At 53.6% G+C, this 24,961-nt stretch overlaps 28 non-coding genes across 28 annotated transcripts; 11 read left to right on the forward strand and 17 right to left on the reverse strand.

Moving 5' to 3' along the window:
• Positions 1-769: 769 nt before the first annotated feature.
• On the reverse strand, positions 770-841 carry TRNAE-CUC (transfer RNA glutamic acid (anticodon CUC)). The gene has a single exon. It is a non-coding gene; the product is annotated as a tRNA-Glu (tRNA).
• A 630-nt stretch (positions 842-1,471) lies between these two features.
• TRNAE-UUC (transfer RNA glutamic acid (anticodon UUC)) lies at positions 1,472-1,543 on the reverse strand. Its single transcript has one exon. It is a non-coding gene; the product is annotated as a tRNA-Glu (tRNA).
• Positions 1,544-1,786: 243 nt separating this feature from the next.
• Positions 1,787-1,869, forward strand: TRNAL-UAA (transfer RNA leucine (anticodon UAA)). Its single transcript has one exon. It is a non-coding gene; the product is annotated as a tRNA-Leu (tRNA).
• A 1,126-nt stretch (positions 1,870-2,995) lies between these two features.
• On the reverse strand, positions 2,996-3,067 carry TRNAE-CUC (transfer RNA glutamic acid (anticodon CUC)). The gene has a single exon. It is a non-coding gene; the product is annotated as a tRNA-Glu (tRNA).
• Positions 3,068-3,697: 630 nt separating this feature from the next.
• Positions 3,698-3,769, reverse strand: TRNAE-UUC (transfer RNA glutamic acid (anticodon UUC)). The gene has a single exon. It is a non-coding gene; the product is annotated as a tRNA-Glu (tRNA).
• Positions 3,770-4,012: 243 nt separating this feature from the next.
• Positions 4,013-4,095, forward strand: TRNAL-UAA (transfer RNA leucine (anticodon UAA)). The gene has a single exon. It is a non-coding gene; the product is annotated as a tRNA-Leu (tRNA).
• A 1,126-nt stretch (positions 4,096-5,221) lies between these two features.
• On the reverse strand, positions 5,222-5,293 carry TRNAE-CUC (transfer RNA glutamic acid (anticodon CUC)). The gene has a single exon. It is a non-coding gene; the product is annotated as a tRNA-Glu (tRNA).
• Positions 5,294-5,923: 630 nt separating this feature from the next.
• On the reverse strand, positions 5,924-5,995 carry TRNAE-UUC (transfer RNA glutamic acid (anticodon UUC)). Its single transcript has one exon. It is a non-coding gene; the product is annotated as a tRNA-Glu (tRNA).
• Positions 5,996-6,238: 243 nt separating this feature from the next.
• TRNAL-UAA (transfer RNA leucine (anticodon UAA)) lies at positions 6,239-6,321 on the forward strand. Its single transcript has one exon. It is a non-coding gene; the product is annotated as a tRNA-Leu (tRNA).
• Positions 6,322-8,464: 2,143 nt separating this feature from the next.
• Positions 8,465-8,547, forward strand: TRNAL-UAA (transfer RNA leucine (anticodon UAA)). The gene has a single exon. It is a non-coding gene; the product is annotated as a tRNA-Leu (tRNA).
• A 1,126-nt stretch (positions 8,548-9,673) lies between these two features.
• TRNAE-CUC (transfer RNA glutamic acid (anticodon CUC)) lies at positions 9,674-9,745 on the reverse strand. Its single transcript has one exon. It is a non-coding gene; the product is annotated as a tRNA-Glu (tRNA).
• A 945-nt stretch (positions 9,746-10,690) lies between these two features.
• TRNAL-UAA (transfer RNA leucine (anticodon UAA)) lies at positions 10,691-10,773 on the forward strand. Its single transcript has one exon. It is a non-coding gene; the product is annotated as a tRNA-Leu (tRNA).
• A 1,126-nt stretch (positions 10,774-11,899) lies between these two features.
• TRNAE-CUC (transfer RNA glutamic acid (anticodon CUC)) lies at positions 11,900-11,971 on the reverse strand. The gene has a single exon. It is a non-coding gene; the product is annotated as a tRNA-Glu (tRNA).
• A 630-nt stretch (positions 11,972-12,601) lies between these two features.
• TRNAE-UUC (transfer RNA glutamic acid (anticodon UUC)) lies at positions 12,602-12,673 on the reverse strand. The gene has a single exon. It is a non-coding gene; the product is annotated as a tRNA-Glu (tRNA).
• Positions 12,674-12,916: 243 nt separating this feature from the next.
• Positions 12,917-12,999, forward strand: TRNAL-UAA (transfer RNA leucine (anticodon UAA)). The gene has a single exon. It is a non-coding gene; the product is annotated as a tRNA-Leu (tRNA).
• A 1,132-nt stretch (positions 13,000-14,131) lies between these two features.
• Positions 14,132-14,203, reverse strand: TRNAE-CUC (transfer RNA glutamic acid (anticodon CUC)). Its single transcript has one exon. It is a non-coding gene; the product is annotated as a tRNA-Glu (tRNA).
• Positions 14,204-14,833: 630 nt separating this feature from the next.
• TRNAE-UUC (transfer RNA glutamic acid (anticodon UUC)) lies at positions 14,834-14,905 on the reverse strand. The gene has a single exon. It is a non-coding gene; the product is annotated as a tRNA-Glu (tRNA).
• Positions 14,906-15,148: 243 nt separating this feature from the next.
• On the forward strand, positions 15,149-15,231 carry TRNAL-UAA (transfer RNA leucine (anticodon UAA)). The gene has a single exon. It is a non-coding gene; the product is annotated as a tRNA-Leu (tRNA).
• A 2,149-nt stretch (positions 15,232-17,380) lies between these two features.
• Positions 17,381-17,463, forward strand: TRNAL-UAA (transfer RNA leucine (anticodon UAA)). Its single transcript has one exon. It is a non-coding gene; the product is annotated as a tRNA-Leu (tRNA).
• A 1,126-nt stretch (positions 17,464-18,589) lies between these two features.
• On the reverse strand, positions 18,590-18,661 carry TRNAE-CUC (transfer RNA glutamic acid (anticodon CUC)). The gene has a single exon. It is a non-coding gene; the product is annotated as a tRNA-Glu (tRNA).
• A 630-nt stretch (positions 18,662-19,291) lies between these two features.
• TRNAE-UUC (transfer RNA glutamic acid (anticodon UUC)) lies at positions 19,292-19,363 on the reverse strand. The gene has a single exon. It is a non-coding gene; the product is annotated as a tRNA-Glu (tRNA).
• Positions 19,364-19,606: 243 nt separating this feature from the next.
• On the forward strand, positions 19,607-19,689 carry TRNAL-UAA (transfer RNA leucine (anticodon UAA)). The gene has a single exon. It is a non-coding gene; the product is annotated as a tRNA-Leu (tRNA).
• A 1,126-nt stretch (positions 19,690-20,815) lies between these two features.
• Positions 20,816-20,887, reverse strand: TRNAE-CUC (transfer RNA glutamic acid (anticodon CUC)). The gene has a single exon. It is a non-coding gene; the product is annotated as a tRNA-Glu (tRNA).
• Positions 20,888-21,517: 630 nt separating this feature from the next.
• On the reverse strand, positions 21,518-21,589 carry TRNAE-UUC (transfer RNA glutamic acid (anticodon UUC)). The gene has a single exon. It is a non-coding gene; the product is annotated as a tRNA-Glu (tRNA).
• A 243-nt stretch (positions 21,590-21,832) lies between these two features.
• Positions 21,833-21,915, forward strand: TRNAL-UAA (transfer RNA leucine (anticodon UAA)). Its single transcript has one exon. It is a non-coding gene; the product is annotated as a tRNA-Leu (tRNA).
• Positions 21,916-23,041: 1,126 nt separating this feature from the next.
• TRNAE-CUC (transfer RNA glutamic acid (anticodon CUC)) lies at positions 23,042-23,113 on the reverse strand. Its single transcript has one exon. It is a non-coding gene; the product is annotated as a tRNA-Glu (tRNA).
• Positions 23,114-23,743: 630 nt separating this feature from the next.
• On the reverse strand, positions 23,744-23,815 carry TRNAE-UUC (transfer RNA glutamic acid (anticodon UUC)). Its single transcript has one exon. It is a non-coding gene; the product is annotated as a tRNA-Glu (tRNA).
• Positions 23,816-24,058: 243 nt separating this feature from the next.
• Positions 24,059-24,141, forward strand: TRNAL-UAA (transfer RNA leucine (anticodon UAA)). Its single transcript has one exon. It is a non-coding gene; the product is annotated as a tRNA-Leu (tRNA).
• The last annotated feature ends 820 nt before the right edge of the window (positions 24,142-24,961 follow it).

A 24,961-nucleotide genomic window follows, 5' to 3' on the forward strand; every position in this document is an offset into this window, starting at 1 on the left:
TCTGCTGATGCAGGCCCGGCTGGATCAAATGTGCAAAGGCTTGTCCCCAGGCCTCGGGAAAAAATTGAGCAGAGATTCCCGCCTCCGCCTCCGCCTCCTCTTGCCTTCCGAACGGGCTTCCAAACGGGCAATGCCCTGACGGGTCCCCCACGCCCCATCCTGCCTATGCCCACACCCCTGTATATGAGGGTGACCCATGTCCCTCACCCTCCATGCTCGAACGGAAGACACGTGTGTCCTGAGGGGAGCGCCAGACAGGCATTTCTCCGGCCAGGCAGACCCCTGCAGCACCCGTTAGGCTCCAAAGCCTGTACATTCCCAAGATGCCACTGGTCACTATGCAAATCAGACAGCCCTGGCCACACCCTCTCCGCCGCTGGGCTCTGCTGCTTTCGGTACGTGCAGCTCAGCTTTTTCTTACCCTGAACCAGACTTCCGTTTCAGCAAAAAGGTGGGTTGCAGTGGGTCCGGGATGCCATTTGGAGACAAAGCCTGCGTCCCTGTCAAAGATGACTTCCTGCCGCACACCATGTGGTCAGAAGCCTACGAAAAGAAGCGCACCTCGGAATACAGAATCTCACTTCCTCAAGAGCCTTGCACAAGAGATTTTCCTCCCGCCGAGGAAAGCAACTCAAAGGGAACCTTGCGAAAATCAAATTAGGAGACAGATTGCGGGATGCTAGGCAAACTGTTTGTCAGAAAAGCAAATTCATTTTGAGAAGCCCTGACCTGCGGGAAGGAAAAGCATTCAAGGGCAGAAGAAGGACTGTTCCCTGACCGGGAATCGAACCCGGGCCGCGGCGGTGAGAGCGCCGAATCCTAACCACTAGACCACCAGGGAACCCACAGCCAAACAGCAAAAGTTCCTACACTGCTCTCCTAGTGACAAAGCTCATGGGGGCTGAAAGCATATTTTATTCTACAGCGAATATGAATCAGAACTTGAAAAAACACTCATGATTCCACCAGACTGTTTGTCACTTCCAAGCACAGGCCATCCCCTCCCCCGTGCTACTGAACCGACGAATTCCTGTACAATCGGGATCCCCGGGAAATCACAAGAGGGACACCTAGTGGCCGCTGATAGCTCAAAGACAGCTGGTACACCTTCTCACACCTACCTCGTTATTCAGCTTGCTGGAAGAATACATTGCGAATGACCGATTCAAGAGTGCAAGGGAGAAGAGTGCTCCAAAGTAGATGTATACATCGCAGCCGGGTTTTCCAGCAATTTACCTTTCTGATGAGCTGGTACTGCACTTTACGCCCACATAGAGCACCTGACTGGGTGGGGGACTGCGTGCGCATGAAGGTGGCTGAGGGCAATGGGAGCAAAGCAACCTGGGACACAGGGGACCCAGCCCCTTTCCTCTGCTTTCGTCTATAGGTCGGGGTGCCTTTTTAAGGACCTTCGATTAAAAAAAGCTGAGCTGCGTGGACAAATTACGCACGTCTACGTCTTAGAGGGATCTTCCCTGACCGGGAATCGAACCCGGGCCGCGGCGGTGAAAGCGCCGAATCCTAGCCACTAGACCACCAGGGAGGAGATGCTCTTGTGAGCCTGCCTTGCTCACTTCCTTATTGTGACTAAGCTAACTCCACTGTATAGATTGCCCATAAAGTACGAGTGGGGAAAAGTTAGGTGTCACACAGTGTGTTTGTCATAAGCAATTACCTTTATCCTCCTGCAAAAGCCTTTTTACTCTGCAATCACCTCTTGCTGGACAGCCTGCGCTGGAGCAGCCAGCATGAAAAGGGAGCTGAGTAAGGCAGGACCTAGGGTCTCACCAGGGTGGCCGAGTGGTTAAGGCGTTGGACTTAAGATCCAATGGACAGTTGTCCGCATGGGTTCGAGCCCCATCCCTGGTATGGGTTTTCAGTGGGTGTGTAGGAACTTGCAGATGCTTTTGTAAAGCATTTTCCTCTGCCCTCCTCACCCTCCCAGTGCCCTTCCTTAACAGTCCCAATTCACGTCTCAGCTGTGGGGTCTGCTGCTACTCTGCACTTAGCATGGATGTTTGCCAAAGCAATGCAGTGCCACCTACGCAGAGCCCCTGCTTAGAGAAATACACCTCCTATGTCTTTTCCCACTGAAGGTAGCAGGAGGAAGTACTTGCTTCCTGGGGAACATGGGCCTGCCACTGGAATTTGTTAACCCGCCTCTTGCGGATTTCTCCCCTTTCTTTGATTTACACCTGCAGGCTCTCCCTTGCCATCGGAGCAGGATCTGCTGATGCAGGCCCGGCTGGATCAAATGTGCAAAGGCTTGTCCCCAGGCCTCGGGAAAAAATTGAGCAGAGATTCCCGCCTCCGCCTCCGCCTCCTCTTGCCTTCCGAACGGGCTTCCAAACGGGCAATGCCCTGACGGGTCCCCCACGCCCCATCCTGCCCATGCCCACACCCCTGTATATGAGGGTGACCCATGTCCCTCACCCTCCATGCTCGAACGGAAGACACGTGTGTCCTGAGGGGAGCGCCAGACAGGCATTTCTCCGGCCAGGCAGACCCCTGCAGCACCCGTTAGGCTCCAAAGCCTGTACATTCCCAAGATGCCACTGGTCACTATGCAAATCAGACAGCCCTGGCCACACCCTCTCCGCCGCTGGGCTCTGCTGCTTTCGGTACGTGCAGCTCAGCTTTTTCTTACCCTGAACCAGACTTCCGTTTCAGCAAAAAGGTGGGTTGCAGTGGGTCCGGGATGCCATTTGGAGACAAAGCCTGCGGCCCTGTCAAAGATGACTTCCTGCCGCACACCATGTGGTCAGAAGCCTACGAAAAGAAGCGCACCTCGGAATACAGAATCTCACTTCCTCAAGAGCCTTGCACAAGAGATTTTCCTCCCGCCGAGGAAAGCAACTCAAAGGGAACCTTGCGAAAATCAAATTAGGAGCCAGATTGCGGGATGCTAGGCAAACTGTTTGTCAGAAAAGCAAATTCATTTTGAGAAGCCCTGACCTGCGGGAAGGAAAAGCATTCAAGGGCAGAAGAAGGACTGTTCCCTGACCGGGAATCGAACCCGGGCCGCGGCGGTGAGAGCGCCGAATCCTAACCACTAGACCACCAGGGAACCCACAGCCATACAGCAAAAGTTCCTACACTGCTCTCCTAGTGACAAAGCTCATGGGGGCTGAAAGCATATTTTATTCTACAGCGAATATGAATCAGAACTTGAAAAAACACTCATGATTCCACCAGACTGTTTGTCACTTCCAAGCACAGGCCATCCCCTCCCCCGTGCTACTGAACCGACGAATTCCTGTACAATCGGGATCCCCGGGAAATCACAAGAGGGACACCTAGTGGCCGCTGATAGCTCAAAGACAGCTGGTACACCTTCTCACACCTACCTCGTTATTCAGCTTGCTGGAAGAATACATTGCGAATGACCGATTCAAGAGTGCAAGGGAGAAGAGTGCTCCAAAGTAGATGTATACATCGCAGCCGGGTTTTCCAGCAATTTACCTTTCTGATGAGCTGGTACTGCACTTTACGCCCACATAGAGCACCTGACTGGGTGGGGGACTGCGTGCGCATGAAGGTGGCTGAGGGCAATGGGAGCAAAGCAACCTGGGACACAGGGGACCCAGCCCCTTTCCTCTGCTTTCGTCTATAGGTCGGGGTGCCTTTTTAAGGACCTTCGATTAAAAAAAGCTGAGCTGCGTGGACAAATTACACACGTCTACGTCTTAGAGGGATCTTCCCTGACCGGGAATCGAACCCGGGCCGCGGCGGTGAAAGCGCCGAATCCTAGCCACTAGACCACCAGGGAGGAGATGCTCTTGTGAGCCTGCCTTGCTCACTTCCTTATTGTGACTAAGCTAACTCCACTGTATAGATTGCCCATAAAGTACGAGTGGGGAAAAGTTAGGTGTCACACAGTGTGTTTGTCATAAGCAATTACCTTTATCCTCCTGCAAAAGCCTTTTTACTCTGCAATCACCTCTTGCTGGACAGCCTGCGCTGGAGCAGCCAGCATGAAAAGGGAGCTGAGTAAGGCAGGGCCTAGGGTCTCACCAGGGTGGCCGAGTGGTTAAGGCGTTGGACTTAAGATCCAATGGACAGTTGTCCGCATGGGTTCGAGCCCCATCCCTGGTATGGGTTTTCAGCGGGTGTGTAGGAACTTGCAGATGCTTTTGTAAAGCATTTTCCTCTGCCCTCCTCACCCTCCCAGTGCCCTTCCTTAACAGTCCCAATTCACGTCTCAGCTGTGGGGTCTGCTGCTACTCTGCACTTAGCATGGATGTTTGCCAAAGCAATGCAGTGCCACCTACGCAGAGCCCCTGCTTAGAGAAATACACCTCCTATGTCTTTTCCCACTGAAGGGAGCAGGAGGAAGTACTTGCTTCCTGGGGAACATGGGCCTGCCACTGGAATTTGTTAACCCGCCTCTTGCGGATTTCTCCCCTTTCTTTGATTTACACCTGCAGGCTCTCCCTTGCCATCGGAGCAGGATCTGCTGATGCAGGCCCGGCTGGATCAAATGTGCAAAGGCTTGTCCCCAGGCCTCGGGAAAAAATTGAGCAGAGATTCCCGCCTCCGCCTCCGCCTCCTCTTGCCTTCCGAACGGGCTTCCAAACGGGCAATGCCCTGACGGGTCCCCCACGCCCCATCCTGCCCATGCCCACACCCCTGTATATGAGGGTGACCCATGTCCCTCACCCTCCATGCTCGAACGGAAGACACGTGTGTCCTGAGGGGAGCGCCAGACAGGCATTTCTCCGGCCAGGCAGACCCCTGCAGCACCCGTTAGGCTCCAAAGCCTGTACATTCCCAAGATGCCACTGGTCACTATGCAAATCAGACAGCCCTGGCCACACCCTCTCCGCCGCTGGGATCTGCTGCTTTCGGTACGTGCAGCTCAGCTTTTTCTTACCCTGAACCAGACTTCCGTTTCAGCAAAAAGGTGGGTTGCAGTGGGTCCGGGATGCCATTTGGAGACAAAGCCTGCGGCCCTGTCAAAGATGACTTCCTGCCGCACACCATGTGGTCAGAAGCCTACGAAAAGAAGCGCACCTCGGAATACAGAATCTCACTTCCTCAAGAGCCTTGCACAAGAGATTTTCCTCCCGCCGAGGAAAGCAACTCAAAGGGAACCTTGCGAAAATCAAATTAGGAGCCAGATTGCGGGATGCTAGGCAAACTGTTTGTCAGAAAAGCAAATTCATTTTGAGAAGCCCTGACCTGCGGGAAGGAAAAGCATTCAAGGGCAGAAGAAGGACTGTTCCCTGACCGGGAATCGAACCCGGGCCGCGGCGGTGAGAGCGCCGAATCCTAACCACTAGACCACCAGGGAACCCACAGCCATACAGCAAAAGTTCCTACACTGCTCTCCTAGTGACAAAGCTCATGGGGGCTGAAAGCATATTTTATTCTACAGCGAATATGAATCAGAACTTGAAAAAACACTCATGATTCCACCAGACTGTTTGTCACTTCCAAGCACAGGCCATCCCCTCCCCCGTGCTACTGAACCGACGAATTCCTGTACAATCGGGATCCCCGGGAAATCACAAGAGGGACACCTAGTGGCCGCTGATAGCTCAAAGACAGCTGGTACACCTTCTCACACCTACCTCGTTATTCAGCTTGCTGGAAGAATACATTGCGAATGACCGATTCAAGAGTGCAAGGGAGAAGAGTGCTCCAAAGTAGATGTATACATCGCAGCCGGGTTTTCCAGCAATTTACCTTTCTGATGAGCTGGTACTGCACTTTACGCCCACATAGAGCACCTGACTGGGTGGGGGACTGCGTGCGCATGAAGGTGGCTGAGGGCAATGGGAGCAAAGCAACCTGGGACACAGGGGACCCAGCCCCTTTCCTCTGCTTTCGTCTATAGGTCGGGGTGCCTTTTTAAGGACCTTCGATTAAAAAAAGCTGAGCTGCGTGGACAAATTACACACGTCTACGTCTTAGAGGGATCTTCCCTGACCGGGAATCGAACCCGGGCCGCGGCGGTGAAAGCGCCGAATCCTAGCCACTAGACCACCAGGGAGGAGATGCTCTTGTGAGCCTGCCTTGCTCACTTCCTTATTGTGACTAAGCTAACTCCACTGTATAGATTGCCCATAAAGTACGAGTGGGGAAAAGTTAGGTGTCACACAGTGTGTTTGTCATAAGCAATTACCTTTATCCTCCTGCAAAAGCCTTTTTACTCTGCAATCACCTCTTGCTGGACAGCCTGCGCTGGAGCAGCCAGCATGAAAAGGGAGCTGAGTAAGGCAGGGCCTAGGGTCTCACCAGGGTGGCCGAGTGGTTAAGGCGTTGGACTTAAGATCCAATGGACAGTTGTCCGCATGGGTTCGAGCCCCATCCCTGGTATGGGTTTTCAGCGGGTGTGTAGGAACTTGCAGATGCTTTTGTAAAGCATTTTCCTCTGCCCTCCTCACCCTCCCAGTGCCCTTCCTTAACAGTCCCAATTCACGTCTCAGCTGTGGGGTCTGCTGCTACTCTGCACTTAGCATGGATGTTTGCCAAAGCAATGCAGTGCCACCTACGCAGAGCCCCTGCTTAGAGAAATACACCTCCTATGTCTTTTCCCACTGAAGGGAGCAGGAGGAAGTACTTGCTTCCTGGGGAACATGGGCCTGCCACTGGAATTTGTTAACCCGCCTCTTGCGGATTTCTCCCCTTTCTTTGATTTACACCTGCAGGCTCTCCCTTGCCATCGGAGCAGGATCTGCTGATGCAGGCCCGGCTGGATCAAATGTGCAAAGGCTTGTCCCCAGGCCTCGGGAAAAAATTGAGCAGAGATTCCCGCCTCCGCCTCCGCCTCCTCTTGCCTTCCGAACGGGCTTCCAAACGGGCAATGCCCTGACGGGTCCCCCACGCCCCATCCTGCCCATGCCCACACCCCTGTATATGAGGGTGACCCATGTCCCTCACCCTCCATGCTCGAACGGAAGACACGTGTGTCCTGAGGGGAGCGCCAGACAGGCATTTCTCCGGCCAGGCAGACCCCTGCAGCACCCGTTAGGCTCCAAAGCCTGTACATTCCCAAGATGCCACTGGTCACTATGCAAATCAGACAGCCCTGGCCACACCCTCTCCGCCGCTGGGATCTGCTGCTTTCGGTACGTGCAGCTCAGCTTTTTCTTACCCTGAACCAGACTTCCGTTTCAGCAAAAAGGTGGGTTGCAGTGGGTCCGGGATGCCATTTGGAGACAAAGCCTGCGGCCCTGTCAAAGATGACTTCCTGCCGCACACCATGTGGTCAGAAGCCTACGAAAAGAAGCGCACCTCGGAATACAGAATCTCACTTCCTCAAGAGCCTTGCACAAGAGATTTTCCTCCCGCCGAGGAAAGCAACTCAAAGGGAACCTTGCGAAAATCAAATTAGGAGCCAGATTGCGGGATGCTAGGCAAACTGTTTGTCAGAAAAGCAAATTCATTTTGAGAAGCCCTGACCTGCGGGAAGGAAAAGCATTCAAGGGCAGAAGAAGGACTGTTCCCTGACCGGGAATCGAACCCGGGCCGCGGCGGTGAGAGCGCAGAATCCTAACCACTAGACCACCAGGGAACCCAGAGCCATACAGCAAAAGTTCCTACACTGCTCTCCTAGTGACAAAGCTCATGGGGGCTGAAAGCATATTTTATTCTACAGCGAATATGAATCAGAACTTGAAAAAACACTCATGATTCCACCAGACTGTTTGTCACTTCCAAGCACAGGCCATCCCCTCCCCCGTGCTACTGAACCGACGAATTCCTGTACAATCGGGATCCCCGGGAAATCACAAGAGGGACACCTAGTGGCCGCTGATAGCTCAAAGACAGCTGGTACACCTTCTCACACCTACCTCGTTATTCAGCTTGCTGGAAGAATACATTGCGAATGACCGATTCAAGAGTGCAAGGGAGAAGAGTGCTCCAAAGTAGATGTATACATCGCAGCCGGGTTTTCCAGCAATTTACCTTTCTGATGAGCTGGTACTGCACTTTACGCCCACATAGAGCACCTGACTGGGTGGGGGACTGCGTGCGCATGAAGGTGGCTGAGGGCAATGGGAGCAAAGCAACCTGGGACACAGGGGACCCAGCCCCTTTCCTCTGCTTTCGTCTATAGGTCGGGGTGCCTTTTTAAGGACCTTCGATTAAAAAAAGCTGAGCTGCGTGGACAAATTACGCACGTCTACGTCTTAGAGGGATCTTACCTGACCGGGAATCGAACCCGGGCCGCGGCGGTGAAAGCGCCGAATCCTAGCCACTAGACCACCAGGGAGGAGATGCTCTTGTGAGCCTGCCTTGCTCACTTCCTTATTGTGACTAAGCTAACTCCACTGTATAGATTGCCCATAAAGTACGAGTGGGGAAAAGTTAGGTGTCACACAGTGTGTTTGTCATAAGCAATTACCTTTATCCTCCTGCAAAAGCCTTTTTACTCTGCAATCACCTCTTGCTGGACAGCCTGCGCTGGAGCAGCCAGCATGAAAAGGGAGCTGAGTAAGGCAGGGCCTAGGGTCTCACCAGGGTGGCCGAGTGGTTAAGGCGTTGGACTTAAGATCCAATGGACAGTTGTCCGCATGGGTTCGAGCCCCATCCCTGGTATGGGTTTTCAGCGGGTGTGTAGGAACTTGCAGATGCTTTTTTAAAGCATTTTCCTCTGCCCTCCTCACCCTCCCAGTGCCCTTCCTTAACAGTCCCAATTCACGTCTCAGCTGTGGGGTCTGCTGCTACTCTGCACTTAGCATGGATGCTTCCCAAAGCAATGCAGTGCCACCTACGCAGAGCCCCTGCTTAGAGAAATACACCTCCTATGTCTTTTCCCACTGAAGGGAGCAGGAGGAAGTACTTGCTTCCTGGGGAACATGGGCCTGCCACTGGAATTTGTTAACCCGCCTCTTGCGGATTTCTCCCCTTTCTTTGATTTACACCTGCAGGCTCTCCCTTGCCATCGGAGCAGGATCTGCTGATGCAGGCCCGGCTGGATCAAATGTGCAAAGGCTTGTCCCCAGGCCTCGGGAAAAAATTGAGCAGAGATTCCCGCCTCCGCCTCCGCCTCCTCTTGCCTTCCGAACGGGCTTCCAAACGGGCAATGCCCTGACGGGTCCCCCACGCCCCATCCTGCCTATGCCCACACCCCTGTATATGAGGGTGACCCATGTCCCTCACCCTCCATGCTCGAACGGAAGACACGTGTGTCCTGAGGGGAGCGCCAGACAGGCATTTCTCCGGCCAGGCAGACCCCTGCAGCACCCGTTAGGCTCCAAAGCCTGTACATTCCCAAGATGCCACTGGTCACTATGCAAATCAGACAGCCCTGGCCACACCCTCTCCGCCGCTGGGCTCTGCTGCTTTCGGTACGTGCAGCTCAGCTTTTTCTTACCCTGAACCAGACTTCCGTTTCAGCAAAAAGGTGGGTTGCAGTGGGTCCGGGATGCCATTTGGAGACAAAGCCTGCGTCCCTGTCAAAGATGACTTCCTGCCGCACACCATGTGGTCAGAAGCCTACGAAAAGAAGCGCACCTCGGAATACAGAATCTCACTTCCTCAAGAGCCTTGCACAAGAGATTTTCCTCCCGCCGAGGAAAGCAACTCAAAGGGAACCTTGCGAAAATCAAATTAGGAGCCAGATTGCGGGATGCTAGGCAAACTGTTTGTCAGAAAAGCAAATTCATTTTGAGAAGCCCTGACCTGCGGGAAGGAAAAGCATTCAAGGGCAGAAGAAGGACTGTTCCCTGACCGGGAATCGAACCCGGGCCGCGGCGGTGAGAGCGCCGAATCCTAACCACTAGACCACCAGGGAACCCACAGCCAAACAGCAAAAGTTCCTACACTGCTCTCCTAGTGACAAAGCTCATGGGGGCTGAAAGCATATTTTATTCTACAGCGAATATGAATCAGAACTTGAAAAAACACTCATGATTCCACCAGACTGTTTGTCACTTCCAAGCACAGGCCATCCCCTCCCCCGTGCTACTGAACCGACGAATTCCTGTACAATCGGGATCCCCGGGAAATCACAAGAGGGACACCTAGTGGCCGCTGATAGCTCAAAGACAGCTGGTACACCTTCTCACACCTACCTCGTTATTCAGCTTGCTGGAAGAATACATTGCGAATGACCGATTCAAGAGTGCAAGGGAGAAGAGTGCTCCAAAGTAGATGTATACATCGCAGCCGGGTTTTCCAGCAATTTACCTTTCTGATGAGCTGGTACTGCACTTTACGCCCACATAGAGCACCTGACTGGGTGGGGGACTGCGTGCGCATGAAGGTGGCTGAGGGCAATGGGAGCAAAGCAACCTGGGACACAGGGGACCCAGCCCCTTTCCTCTGCTTTCGTCTATAGGTCGGGGTGCCTTTTTAAGGACCTTCGATTAAAAAAAGCTGAGCTGCGTGGACAAATTACGCACGTCTACGTCTTAGAGGGATCTTCCCTGACCGGGAATCGAACCCGGGCCGCGGCGGTGAAAGCGCCGAATCCTAGCCACTAGACCACCAGAGAGGAGATGCTCTTGTGAGCCTGCCTTGCTCACTTCCTTATTGTGACTAAGCTAACTCCACTGTATAGATTGCCCATAAAGTACGAGTGGGGAAAAGTTAGGTGTCACACAGTGTGTTTGTCATAAGCAATTACCTTTATCCTCCTGCAAAAGCCTTTTTACTCTGCAATCACCTCTTGCTGGACAGCCTGCGCTGGAGCAGCCAGCATGAAAAGGGAGCTGAGTAAGGCAGGACCTAGGGTCTCACCAGGGTGGCCGAGTGGTTAAGGCGTTGGACTTAAGATCCAATGGACAGTTGTCCGCATGGGTTCGAGCCCCATCCCTGGTATGGGTTTTCAGCGGGTGTGTAGGAACTTGCAGATGCTTTTTTAAAGCATTTTCCTCTGCCCTCCTCACCCTCCCAGTGCCCTTCCTTAACAGTCCCAATTCACGTCTCAGCTGTGGGGTCTGCTGCTACTCTGCACTTAGCATGGATGCTTCCCAAAGCAATGCAGTGCCACCTACGCAGAGCCCCTGCTTAGAGAAATACACCTCCTATGTCTTTTCCCACTGAAGGGAGCAGGAGGAAGTACTTGCTTCCTGGGGAACATGGGCCTGCCACTGGAATTTGTTAACCCGCCTCTTGCGGATTTCTCCCCTTTCTTTGATTTACACCTGCAGGCTCTCCCTTGCCATCGGAGCAGGATCTGCTGATGCAGGCCCGGCTGGATCAAATGTGCAAAGGCTTGTCCCCAGGCCTCGGGAAAAAATTGAGCAGAGATTCCCGCCTCCGCCTCCGCCTCCTCTTGCCTTCCGAACGGGCTTCCAAACGGGCAATGCCCTGACGGGTCCCCCACGCCCCATCCTGCCCATGCCCACACCCCTGTATATGAGGGTGACCCATGTCCCTCACCCTCCATGCTCGAACGGAAGACACGTGTGTCCTGAGGGGAGCGCCAGACAGGCATTTCTCCGGCCAGGCAGACCCCTGCAGCACCCGTTAGGCTCCAAAGCCTGTACATTCCCAAGATGCCACTGGTCACTATGCAAATCAGACAGCCCTGGCCACACCCTCTCCGCCGCTGGGCTCTGCTGCTTTCGGTACGTGCAGCTCAGCTTTTTCTTACCCTGAACCAGACTTCCGTTTCAGCAAAAAGGTGGGTTGCAGTGGGTCCGGGATGCCATTTGGAGACAAAGCCTGCGGCCCTGTCAAAGATGACTTCCTGCCGCACACCATGTGGTCAGAAGCCTACGAAAAGAAGCGCACCTCGGAATACAGAATCTCACTTCCTCAAGAGCCTTGCACAAGAGATTTTCCTCCCGCCGAGGAAAGCAACTCAAAGGGAACCTTGCGAAAATCAAATTAGGAGCCAGATTGCGGGATGCTAGGCAAACTGTTTGTCAGAAAAGCAAATTCATTTTGAGAAGCCCTGACCTGCGGGAAGGAAAAGCATTCAAGGGCAGAAGAAGGACTGTTCCCTGACCGGGAATCGAACCCGGGCCGCGGCGGTGAGAGCGCCGAATCCTAACCACTAGACCACCAGGGAACCCACAGCCATACAGCAAAAGTTCCTACACTGCTCTCCTAGTGACAAAGCTCATGGGGGCTGAAAGCATATTTTATTCTACAGCGAATATGAATCAGAACTTGAAAAAACACTCATGATTCCACCAGACTGTTTGTCACTTCCAAGCACAGGCCATCCCCTCCCCCGTGCTACTGAACCGACGAATTCCTGTACAATCGGGATCCCCGGGAAATCACAAGAGGGACACCTAGTGGCCGCTGATAGCTCAAAGACAGCTGGTACACCTTCTCACACCTACCTCGTTATTCAGCTTGCTGGAAGAATACATTGCGAATGACCGATTCAAGAGTGCAAGGGAGAAGAGTGCTCCAAAGTAGATGTATACATCGCAGCCGGGTTTTCCAGCAATTTACCTTTCTGATGAGCTGGTACTGCACTTTACGCCCACATAGAGCACCTGACTGGGTGGGGGACTGCGTGCGCATGAAGGTGGCTGAGGGCAATGGGAGCAAAGCAACCTGGGACACAGGGGACCCAGCCCCTTTCCTCTGCTTTCGTCTATAGGTCGGGGTGCCTTTTTAAGGACCTTCGATTAAAAAAAGCTGAGCTGCGTGGACAAATTACACACGTCTACGTCTTAGAGGGATCTTCCCTGACCGGGAATCGAACCCGGGCCGCGGCGGTGAAAGCGCCGAATCCTAGCCACTAGACCACCAGGGAGGAGATGCTCTTGTGAGCCTGCCTTGCTCACTTCCTTATTGTGACTAAGCTAACTCCACTGTATAGATTGCCCATAAAGTACGAGTGGGGAAAAGTTAGGTGTCACACAGTGTGTTTGTCATAAGCAATTACCTTTATCCTCCTGCAAAAGCCTTTTTACTCTGCAATCACCTCTTGCTGGACAGCCTGCGCTGGAGCAGCCAGCATGAAAAGGGAGCTGAGTAAGGCAGGGCCTAGGGTCTCACCAGGGTGGCCGAGTGGTTAAGGCGTTGGACTTAAGATCCAATGGACAGTTGTCCGCATGGGTTCGAGCCCCATCCCTGGTATGGGTTTTCAGCGGGTGTGTAGGAACTTGCAGATGCTTTTGTAAAGCATTTTCCTCTGCCCTCCTCACCCTCCCAGTGCCCTTCCTTAACAGTCCCAATTCACGTCTCAGCTGTGGGGTCTGCTGCTACTCTGCACTTAGCATGGATGTTTGCCAAAGCAATGCAGTGCCACCTACGCAGAGCCCCTGCTTAGAGAAATACACCTCCTATGTCTTTTCCCACTGAAGGGAGCAGGAGGAAGTACTTGCTTCCTGGGGAACATGGGCCTGCCACTGGAATTTGTTAACCCGCCTCTTGCGGATTTCTCCCCTTTCTTTGATTTACACCTGCAGGCTCTCCCTTGCCATCGGAGCAGGATCTGCTGATGCAGGCCCGGCTGGATCAAATGTGCAAAGGCTTGTCCCCAGGCCTCGGGAAAAAATTGAGCAGAGATTCCCGCCTCCGCCTCCGCCTCCGCCTCCTCTTGCCTTCCGAACGGGCTTCCAAACGGGCAATGCCCTGACGGGTCCCCCACGCCCCATCCTGCCCATGCCCACACCCCTGTATATGAGGGTGACCCATGTCCCTCACCCTCCATGCTCGAACGGAAGACACGTGTGTCCTGAGGGGAGCGCCAGACAGGCATTTCTCCGGCCAGGCAGACCCCTGCAGCACCCGTTAGGCTCCAAAGCCTGTACATTCCCAAGATGCCACTGGTCACTATGCAAATCAGACAGCCCTGGCCACACCCTCTCCGCCGCTGGGCTCTGCTGCTTTCGGTACGTGCAGCTCAGCTTTTTCTTACCCTGAACCAGACTTCCGTTTCAGCAAAAAGGTGGGTTGCAGTGGGTCCGGGATGCCATTTGGAGACAAAGCCTGCGGCCCTGTCAAAGATGACTTCCTGCCGCACACCATGTGGTCAGAAGCCTACGAAAAGAAGCGCACCTCGGAATACAGAATCTCACTTCCTCAAGAGCCTTGCACAAGAGATTTTCCTCCCGCCGAGGAAAGCAACTCAAAGGGAACCTTGCGAAAATCAAATTAGGAGCCAGATTGCGGGATGCTAGGCAAACTGTTTGTCAGAAAAGCAAATTCATTTTGAGAAGCCCTGACCTGCGGGAAGGAAAAGCATTCAAGGGCAGAAGAAGGACTGTTCCCTGACCGGGAATCGAACCCGGGCCGCGGCGGTGAGAGCGCCGAATCCTAACCACTAGACCACCAGGGAACCCACAGCCATACAGCAAAAGTTCCTACACTGCTCTCCTAGTGACAAAGCTCATGGGGGCTGAAAGCATATTTTATTCTACAGCGAATATGAATCAGAACTTGAAAAAACACTCATGATTCCACCAGACTGTTTGTCACTTCCAAGCACAGGCCATCCCCTCCCCCGTGCTACTGAACCGACGAATTCCTGTACAATCGGGATCCCCGGGAAATCACAAGAGGGACACCTAGTGGCCGCTGATAGCTCAAAGACAGCTGGTACACCTTCTCACACCTACCTCGTTATTCAGCTTGCTGGAAGAATACATTGCGAATGACCGATTCAAGAGTGCAAGGGAGAAGAGTGCTCCAAAGTAGATGTATACATCGCAGCCGGGTTTTCCAGCAATTTACCTTTCTGATGAGCTGGTACTGCACTTTACGCCCACATAGAGCACCTGACTGGGTGGGGGACTGCGTGCGCATGAAGGTGGCTGAGGGCAATGGGAGCAAAGCAACCTGGGACACAGGGGACCCAGCCCCTTTCCTCTGCTTTCGTCTATAGGTCGGGGTGCCTTTTTAAGGACCTTCGATTAAAAAAAGCTGAGCTGCGTGGACAAATTACACACGTCTACGTCTTAGAGGGATCTTCCCTGACCGGGAATCGAACCCGGGCCGCGGCGGTGAAAGCGCCGAATCCTAGCCACTAGACCACCAGGGAGGAGATGCTCTTGTGAGCCTGCCTTGCTCACTTCCTTATTGTGACTAAGCTAACTCCACTGTATAGATTGCCCATAAAGTACGAGTGGGGAAAAGTTAGGTGTCACACAGTGTGTTTGTCATAAGCAATTACCTTTATCCTCCTGCAAAAGCCTTTTTACTCTGCAATCACCTCTTGCTGGACAGCCTGCGCTGGAGCAGCCAGCATGAAAAGGGAGCTGAGTAAGGCAGGGCCTAGGGTCTCACCAGGGTGGCCGAGTGGTTAAGGCGTTGGACTTAAGATCCAATGGACAGTTGTCCGCATGGGTTCGAGCCCCATCCCTGGTATGGGTTTTCAGCGGGTGTGTAGGAACTTGCAGATGCTTTTTTAAAGCATTTTCCTCTGCCCTCCTCACCCTCCCAGTGCCCTTCCTTAACAGTCCCAATTCACGTCTCAGCTGTGGGGTCTGCTGCTACTCTGCACTTAGCATGGATGCTTCCCAAAGCAATGCAGTGCCACCTACGCAGAGCCCCTGCTTAGAGAAATACACCTCCTATGTCTTTTCCCACTGAAGGGAGCAGGAGGAAGTACTTGCTTCCTGGGGAACATGGGCCTGCCACTGGAATTTGTTAACCCGCCTCTTGCGGATTTCTCCCCTTTCTTTGATTTACACCTGCAGGCTCTCCCTTGCCATCGGAGCAGGATCTGCTGATGCAGGCCCGGCTGGATCAAATGTGCAAAGGCTTGTCCCCAGGCCTCGGGAAAAAATTGAGCAGAGATTCCCGCCTCCGCCTCCGCCTCCGCCTCCTCTTGCCTTCCGAACGGGCTTCCAAACGGGCAATGCCCTGACGGGTCCCCCACGCCCCATCCTGCCCATGCCCACACCCCTGTATATGAGGGTGACCCATGTCCCTCACCCTCCATGCTCGAACGGAAGACACGTGTGTCCTGAGGGGAGCGCCAGACAGGCATTTCTCCGGCCAGGCAGACCCCTGCAGCACCCGTTAGGCTCCAAAGCCTGTACATTCCCAAGATGCCACTGGTCACTATGCAAATCAGACAGCCCTGGCCACACCCTCTCCGCCGCTGGGATCTGCTGCTTTCGGTACGTGCAGCTCAGCTTTTTCTTACCCTGAACCAGACTTCCGTTTCAGCAAAAAGGTGGGATGCAGTGGGTCCGGGATGCCATTTGGAGACAAAGCCTGCGGCCCTGTCAAAGATGACTTCCTGCCGCACACCATGTGGTCAGAAGCCTACGAAAAGAAGCGCACCTCGGAATACAGAATCTCACTTCCTCAAGAGCCTTGCACAAGAGATTTTCCTCCCGCCGAGGAAAGCAACTCAAAGGGAACCTTGCGAAAATCAAATTAGGAGCCAGATTGCGGGATGCTAGGCAAACTGTTTGTCAGAAAAGCAAATTCATTTTGAGAAGCCCTGACCTGCGGGAAGGAAAAGCATTCAAGGGCAGAAGAAGGACTGTTCCCTGACCGGGAATCGAACCCGGGCCGCGGCGGTGAGAGCGCAGAATCCTAACCACTAGACCACCAGGGAACCCAGAGCCATACAGCAAAAGTTCCTACACTGCTCTCCTAGTGACAAAGCTCATGGGGGCTGAAAGCATATTTTATTCTACAGCGAATATGAATCAGAACTTGAAAAAACACTCATGATTCCACCAGACTGTTTGTCACTTCCAAGCACAGGCCATCCCCTCCCCCGTGCTACTGAACCGACGAATTCCTGTACAATCGGGATCCCCGGGAAATCACAAGAGGGACACCTAGTGGCCGCTGATAGCTCAAAGACAGCTGGTACACCTTCTCACACCTACCTCGTTATTCAGCTTGCTGGAAGAATACATTGCGAATGACCGATTCAAGAGTGCAAGGGAGAAGAGTGCTCCAAAGTAGATGTATACATCGCAGCCGGGTTTTCCAGCAATTTACCTTTCTGATGAGCTGGTACTGCACTTTACGCCCACATAGAGCACCTGACTGGGTGGGGGACTGCGTGCGCATGAAGGTGGCTGAGGGCAATGGGAGCAAAGCAACCTGGGACACAGGGGACCCAGCCCCTTTCCTCTGCTTTCGTCTATAGGTCGGGGTGCCTTTTTAAGGACCTTCGATTAAAAAAAGCTGAGCTGCGTGGACAAATTACGCACGTCTACGTCTTAGAGGGATCTTACCTGACCGGGAATCGAACCCGGGCCGCGGCGGTGAAAGCGCCGAATCCTAGCCACTAGACCACCAGGGAGGAGATGCTCTTGTGAGCCTGCCTTGCTCACTTCCTTATTGTGACTAAGCTAACTCCACTGTATAGATTGCCCATAAAGTACGAGTGGGGAAAAGTTAGGTGTCACACAGTGTGTTTGTCATAAGCAATTACCTTTATCCTCCTGCAAAAGCCTTTTTACTCTGCAATCACCTCTTGCTGGACAGCCTGCGCTGGAGCAGCCAGCATGAAAAGGGAGCTGAGTAAGGCAGGGCCTAGGGTCTCACCAGGGTGGCCGAGTGGTTAAGGCGTTGGACTTAAGATCCAATGGACAGTTGTCCGCATGGGTTCGAGCCCCATCCCTGGTATGGGTTTTCAGCGGGTGTGTAGGAACTTGCAGATGCTTTTTTAAAGCATTTTCCTCTGCCCTCCTCACCCTCCCAGTGCCCTTCCTTAACAGTCCCAATTCACGTCTCAGCTGTGGGGTCTGCTGCTACTCTGCACTTAGCATGGATGCTTCCCAAAGCAATGCAGTGCCACCTACGCAGAGCCCCTGCTTAGAGAAATACACCTCCTATGTCTTTTCCCACTGAAGGGAGCAGGAGGAAGTACTTGCTTCCTGGGGAACATGGGCCTGCCACTGGAATTTGTTAACCCGCCTCTTGCGGATTTCTCCCCTTTCTTTGATTTACACCTGCAGGCTCTCCCTTGCCATCGGAGCAGGATCTGCTGATGCAGGCCCGGCTGGATCAAATGTGCAAAGGCTTGTCCCCAGGCCTCGGGAAAAAATTGAGCAGAGATTCCCGCCTCCGCCTCCGCCTCCTCTTGCCTTCCGAACGGGCTTCCAAACGGGCAATGCCCTGACGGGTCCCCCACGCCCCATCCTGCCTATGCCCACACCCCTGTATATGAGGGTGACCCATGTCCCTCACCCTCCATGCTCGAACGGAAGACACGTGTGTCCTGAGGGGAGCGCCAGACAGGCATTTCTCCGGCCAGGCAGACCCCTGCAGCACCCGTTAGGCTCCAAAGCCTGTACATTCCCAAGATGCCACTGGTCACTATGCAAATCAGACAGCCCTGGCCACACCCTCTCCGCCGCTGGGCTCTGCTGCTTTCGGTACGTGCAGCTCAGCTTTTTCTTACCCTGAACCAGACTTCCGTTTCAGCAAAAAGGTGGGTTGCAGTGGGTCCGGGATGCCATTTGGAGACAAAGCCTGCGTCCCTGTCAAAGATGACTTCCTGCCGCACACCATGTGGTCAGAAGCCTACGAAAAGAAGCGCACCTCGGAATACAGAATCTCACTTCCTCAAGAGCCTTGCACAAGAGATTTTCCTCCCGCCGAGGAAAGCAACTCAAAGGGAACCTTGCGAAAATCAAATTAGGAGCCAGATTGCGGGATGCTAGGCAAACTGTTTGTCAGAAAAGCAAATTCATTTTGAGAAGCCCTGACCTGCGGGAAGGAAAAGCATTCAAGGGCAGAAGAAGGACTGTTCCCTGACCGGGAATCGAACCCGGGCCGCGGCGGTGAGAGCGCCGAATCCTAACCACTAGACCACCAGGGAACCCACAGCCAAACAGCAAAAGTTCCTACACTGCTCTCCTAGTGACAAAGCTCATGGGGGCTGAAAGCATATTTTATTCTACAGCGAATATGAATCAGAACTTGAAAAAACACTCATGATTCCACCAGACTGTTTGTCACTTCCAAGCACAGGCCATCCCCTCCCCCGTGCTACTGAACCGACGAATTCCTGTACAATCGGGATCCCCGGGAAATCACAAGAGGGACACCTAGTGGCCGCTGATAGCTCAAAGACAGCTGGTACACCTTCTCACACCTACCTCGTTATTCAGCTTGCTGGAAGAATACATTGCGAATGACCGATTCAAGAGTGCAAGGGAGAAGAGTGCTCCAAAGTAGATGTATACATCGCAGCCGGGTTTTCCAGCAATTTACCTTTCTGATGAGCTGGTACTGCACTTTACGCCCACATAGAGCACCTGACTGGGTGGGGGACTGCGTGCGCATGAAGGTGGCTGAGGGCAATGGGAGCAAAGCAACCTGGGACACAGGGGACCCAGCCCCTTTCCTCTGCTTTCGTCTATAGGTCGGGGTGCCTTTTTAAGGACCTTCGATTAAAAAAAGCTGAGCTGCGTGGACAAATTACGCACGTCTACGTCTTAGAGGGATCTTCCCTGACCGGGAATCGAACCCGGGCCGCGGCGGTGAAAGCGCCGAATCCTAGCCACTAGACCACCAGGGAGGAGATGCTCTTGTGAGCCTGCCTTGCTCACTTCCTTATTGTGACTAAGCTAACTCCACTGTATAGATTGCCCATAAAGTACGAGTGGGGAAAAGTTAGGTGTCACACAGTGTGTTTGTCATAAGCAATTACCTTTATCCTCCTGCAAAAGCCTTTTTACTCTGCAATCACCTCTTGCTGGACAGCCTGCGCTGGAGCAGCCAGCATGAAAAGGGAGCTGAGTAAGGCAGGACCTAGGGTCTCACCAGGGTGGCCGAGTGGTTAAGGCGTTGGACTTAAGATCCAATGGACAGTTGTCCGCATGGGTTCGAGCCCCATCCCTGGTATGGGTTTTCAGCGGGTGTGTAGGAACTTGCAGATGCTTTTTTAAAGCATTTTCCTCTGCCCTCCTCACCCTCCCAGTGCCCTTCCTTAACAGTCCCAATTCACGTCTCAGCTGTGGGGTCTGCTGCTACTCTGCACTTAGCATGGATGCTTCCCAAAGCAATGCAGTGCCACCTACGCAGAGCCCCTGCTTAGAGAAATACACCTCCTATGTCTTTTCCCACTGAAGGGAGCAGGAGGAAGTACTTGCTTCCTGGGGAACATGGGCCTGCCACTGGAATTTGTTAACCCGCCTCTTGCGGATTTCTCCCCTTTCTTTGATTTACACCTGCAGGCTCTCCCTTGCCATCGGAGCAGGATCTGCTGATGCAGGCCCGGCTGGATCAAATGTGCAAAGGCTTGTCCCCAGGCCTCGGGAAAAAATTGAGCAGAGATTCCCGCCTCCGCCTCCGCCTCCTCTTGCCTTCCGAACGGGCTTCCAAACGGGCAATGCCCTGACGGGTCCCCCACGCCCCATCCTGCCCATGCCCACACCCCTGTATATGAGGGTGACCCATGTCCCTCACCCTCCATGCTCGAACGGAAGACACGTGTGTCCTGAGGGGAGCGCCAGACAGGCATTTCTCCGGCCAGGCAGACCCCTGCAGCACCCGTTAGGCTCCAAAGCCTGTACATTCCCAAGATGCCACTGGTCACTATGCAAATCAGACAGCCCTGGCCACACCCTCTCCGCCGCTGGGCTCTGCTGCTTTCGGTACGTGCAGCTCAGCTTTTTCTTACCCTGAACCAGACTTCCGTTTCAGCAAAAAGGTGGGTTGCAGTGGGTCCGGGATGCCATTTGGAGACAAAGCCTGCGTCCCTGTCAAAGATGACTTCCTGCCGCACACCATGTGGTCAGAAGCCTACGAAAAGAAGCGCACCTCGGAATACAGAATCTCACTTCCTCAAGAGCCTTGCACAAGAGATTTTCCTCCCGCCGAGGAAAGCAACTCAAAGGGAACCTTGCGAAAATCAAATTAGGAGCCAGATTGCGGGATGCTAGGCAAACTGTTTGTCAGAAAAGCAAATTCATTTTGAGAAGCCCTGACCTGCGGGAAGGAAAAGCATTCAAGGGCAGAAGAAGGACTGTTCCCTGACCGGGAATCGAACCCGGGCCGCGGCGGTGAGAGCGCCGAATCCTAACCACTAGACCACCAGGGAACCCACAGCCAAACAGCAAAAGTTCCTACACTGCTCTCCTAGTGACAAAGCTCATGGGGGCTGAAAGCATATTTTATTCTACAGCGAATATGAATCAGAACTTGAAAAAACACTCATGATTCCACCAGACTGTTTGTCACTTCCAAGCACAGGCCATCCCCTCCCCCGTGCTACTGAACCGACGAATTCCTGTACAATCGGGATCCCCGGGAAATCACAAGAGGGACACCTAGTGGCCGCTGATAGCTCAAAGACAGCTGGTACACCTTCTCACACCTACCTCGTTATTCAGCTTGCTGGAAGAATACATTGCGAATGACCGATTCAAGAGTGCAAGGGAGAAGAGTGCTCCAAAGTAGATGTATACATCGCAGCCGGGTTTTCCAGCAATTTACCTTTCTGATGAGCTGGTACTGCACTTTACGCCCACATAGAGCACCTGACTGGGTGGGGGACTGCGTGCGCATGAAGGTGGCTGAGGGCAATGGGAGCAAAGCAACCTGGGACACAGGGGACCCAGCCCCTTTCCTCTGCTTTCGTCTATAGGTCGGGGTGCCTTTTTAAGGACCTTCGATTAAAAAAAGCTGAGCTGCGTGGACAAATTACGCACGTCTACGTCTTAGAGGGATCTTCCCTGACCGGGAATCGAACCCGGGCCGCGGCGGTGAAAGCGCCGAATCCTAGCCACTAGACCACCAGGGAGGAGATGCTCTTGTGAGCCTGCCTTGCTCACTTCCTTATTGTGACTAAGCTAACTCCACTGTATAGATTGCCCATAAAGTACGAGTGGGGAAAAGTTAGGTGTCACACAGTGTGTTTGTCATAAGCAATTACCTTTATCCTCCTGCAAAAGCCTTTTTACTCTGCAATCACCTCTTGCTGGACAGCCTGCGCTGGAGCAGCCAGCATGAAAAGGGAGCTGAGTAAGGCAGGACCTAGGGTCTCACCAGGGTGGCCGAGTGGTTAAGGCGTTGGACTTAAGATCCAATGGACAGTTGTCCGCATGGGTTCGAGCCCCATCCCTGGTATGGGTTTTCAGTGGGTGTGTAGGAACTTGCAGATGCTTTTGTAAAGCATTTTCCTCTGCCCTCCTCACCCTCCCAGTGCCCTTCCTTAACAGTCCCAATTCACGTCTCAGCTGTGGGGTCTGCTGCTACTCTGCACTTAGCATGGATGTTTGCCAAAGCAATGCAGTGCCACCTACGCAGAGCCCCTGCTTAGAGAAATACACCTCCTATGTCTTTTCCCACTGAAGGTAGCAGGAGGAAGTACTTGCTTCCTGGGGAACATGGGCCTGCCACTGGAATTTGTTAACCCGCCTCTTGCGGATTTCTCCCCTTTCTTTGATTTACACCTGCAGGCTCTCCCTTGCCATCGGAGCAGGATCTGCTGATGCAGGCCCGGCTGGATCAAATGTGCAAAGGCTTGTCCCCAGGCCTCGGGAAAAAATTGAGCAGAGATTCCCGCCTCCGCCTCCGCCTCCTCTTGCCTTCCGAACGGGCTTCCAAACGGGCAATGCCCTGACGGGTCCCCCACGCCCCATCCTGCCCATGCCCACACCCCTGTATATGAGGGTGACCCATGTCCCTCACCCTCCATGCTCGAACGGAAGACACGTGTGTCCTGAGGGGAGCGCCAGACAGGCATTTCTCCGGCCAGGCAGACCCCTGCAGCACCCGTTAGGCTCCAAAGCCTGTACATTCCCAAGATGCCACTGGTCACTATGCAAATCAGACAGCCCTGGCCACACCCTCTCCGCCGCTGGGCTCTGCTGCTTTCGGTACGTGCAGCTCAGCTTTTTCTTACCCTGAACCAGACTTCCGTTTCAGCAAAAAGGTGGGTTGCAGTGGGTCCGGGATGCCATTTGGAGACAAAGCCTGCGGCCCTGTCAAAGATGACTTCCTGCCGCACACCATGTGGTCAGAAGCCTACGAAAAGAAGCGCACCTCGGAATACAGAATCTCACTTCCTCAAGAGCCTTGCACAAGAGATTTTCCTCCCGCCGAGGAAAGCAACTCAAAGGGAACCTTGCGAAAATCAAATTAGGAGCCAGATTGCGGGATGCTAGGCAAACTGTTTGTCAGAAAAGCAAATTCATTTTGAGAAGCCCTGACCTGCGGGAAGGAAAAGCATTCAAGGGCAGAAGAAGGACTGTTCCCTGACCGGGAATCGAACCCGGGCCGCGGCGGTGAGAGCGCCGAATCCTAACCACTAGACCACCAGGGAACCCACAGCCATACAGCAAAAGTTCCTACACTGCTCTCCTAGTGACAAAGCTCATGGGGGCTGAAAGCATATTTTATTCTACAGCGAATATGAATCAGAACTTGAAAAAACACTCATGATTCCACCAGACTGTTTGTCACTTCCAAGCACAGGCCATCCCCTCCCCCGTGCTACTGAACCGACGAATTCCTGTACAATCGGGATCCCCGGGAAATCACAAGAGGGACACCTAGTGGCCGCTGATAGCTCAAAGACAGCTGGTACACCTTCTCACACCTACCTCGTTATTCAGCTTGCTGGAAGAATACATTGCGAATGACCGATTCAAGAGTGCAAGGGAGAAGAGTGCTCCAAAGTAGATGTATACATCGCAGCCGGGTTTTCCAGCAATTTACCTTTCTGATGAGCTGGTACTGCACTTTACGCCCACATAGAGCACCTGACTGGGTGGGGGACTGCGTGCGCATGAAGGTGGCTGAGGGCAATGGGAGCAAAGCAACCTGGGACACAGGGGACCCAGCCCCTTTCCTCTGCTTTCGTCTATAGGTCGGGGTGCCTTTTTAAGGACCTTCGATTAAAAAAAGCTGAGCTGCGTGGACAAATTACACACGTCTACGTCTTAGAGGGATCTTCCCTGACCGGGAATCGAACCCGGGCCGCGGCGGTGAAAGCGCCGAATCCTAGCCACTAGACCACCAGGGAGGAGATGCTCTTGTGAGCCTGCCTTGCTCACTTCCTTATTGTGACTAAGCTAACTCCACTGTATAGATTGCCCATAAAGTACGAGTGGGGAAAAGTTAGGTGTCACACAGTGTGTTTGTCATAAGCAATTACCTTTATCCTCCTGCAAAAGCCTTTTTACTCTGCAATCACCTCTTGCTGGACAGCCTGCGCTGGAGCAGCCAGCATGAAAAGGGAGCTGAGTAAGGCAGGGCCTAGGGTCTCACCAGGGTGGCCGAGTGGTTAAGGCGTTGGACTTAAGATCCAATGGACAGTTGTCCGCATGGGTTCGAGCCCCATCCCTGGTATGGGTTTTCAGCGGGTGTGTAGGAACTTGCAGATGCTTTTTTAAAGCATTTTCCTCTGCCCTCCTCACCCTCCCAGTGCCCTTCCTTAACAGTCCCAATTCACGTCTCAGCTGTGGGGTCTGCTGCTACTCTGCACTTAGCATGGATGCTTCCCAAAGCAATGCAGTGCCACCTACGCAGAGCCCCTGCTTAGAGAAATACACCTCCTATGTCTTTTCCCACTGAAGGGAGCAGGAGGAAGTACTTGCTTCCTGGGGAACATGGGCCTGCCACTGGAATTTGTTAACCCGCCTCTTGCGGATTTCTCCCCTTTCTTTGATTTACACCTGCAGGCTCTCCCTTGCCATCGGAGCAGGATCTGCTGATGCAGGCCCGGCTGGATCAAATGTGCAAAGGCTTGTCCCCAGGCCTCGGGAAAAAATTGAGCAGAGATTCCCGCCTCCGCCTCCGCCTCCGCCTCCTCTTGCCTTCCGAACGGGCTTCCAAACGGGCAATGCCCTGACGGGTCCCCCACGCCCCATCCTGCCCATGCCCACACCCCTGTATATGAGGGTGACCCATGTCCCTCACCCTCCATGCTCGAACGGAAGACACGTGTGTCCTGAGGGGAGCGCCAGACAGGCATTTCTCCGGCCAGGCAGACCCCTGCAGCACCCGTTAGGCTCCAAAGCCTGTACATTCCCAAGATGCCACTGGTCACTATGCAAATCAGACAGCCCTGGCCACACCCTCTCCGCCGCTGGGATCTGCTGCTTTCGGTACGTGCAGCTCAGCTTTTTCTTACCCTGAACCAGACTTCCGTTTCAGCAAAAAGGTGGGT

Source organism: Triturus cristatus, chromosome 5_2 (genome assembly GCF_964204655.1).
Source record: "Triturus cristatus chromosome 5_2, aTriCri1.1, whole genome shotgun sequence".
Taxonomy (NCBI): Eukaryota; Metazoa; Chordata; class Amphibia; order Caudata; family Salamandridae; genus Triturus; species Triturus cristatus.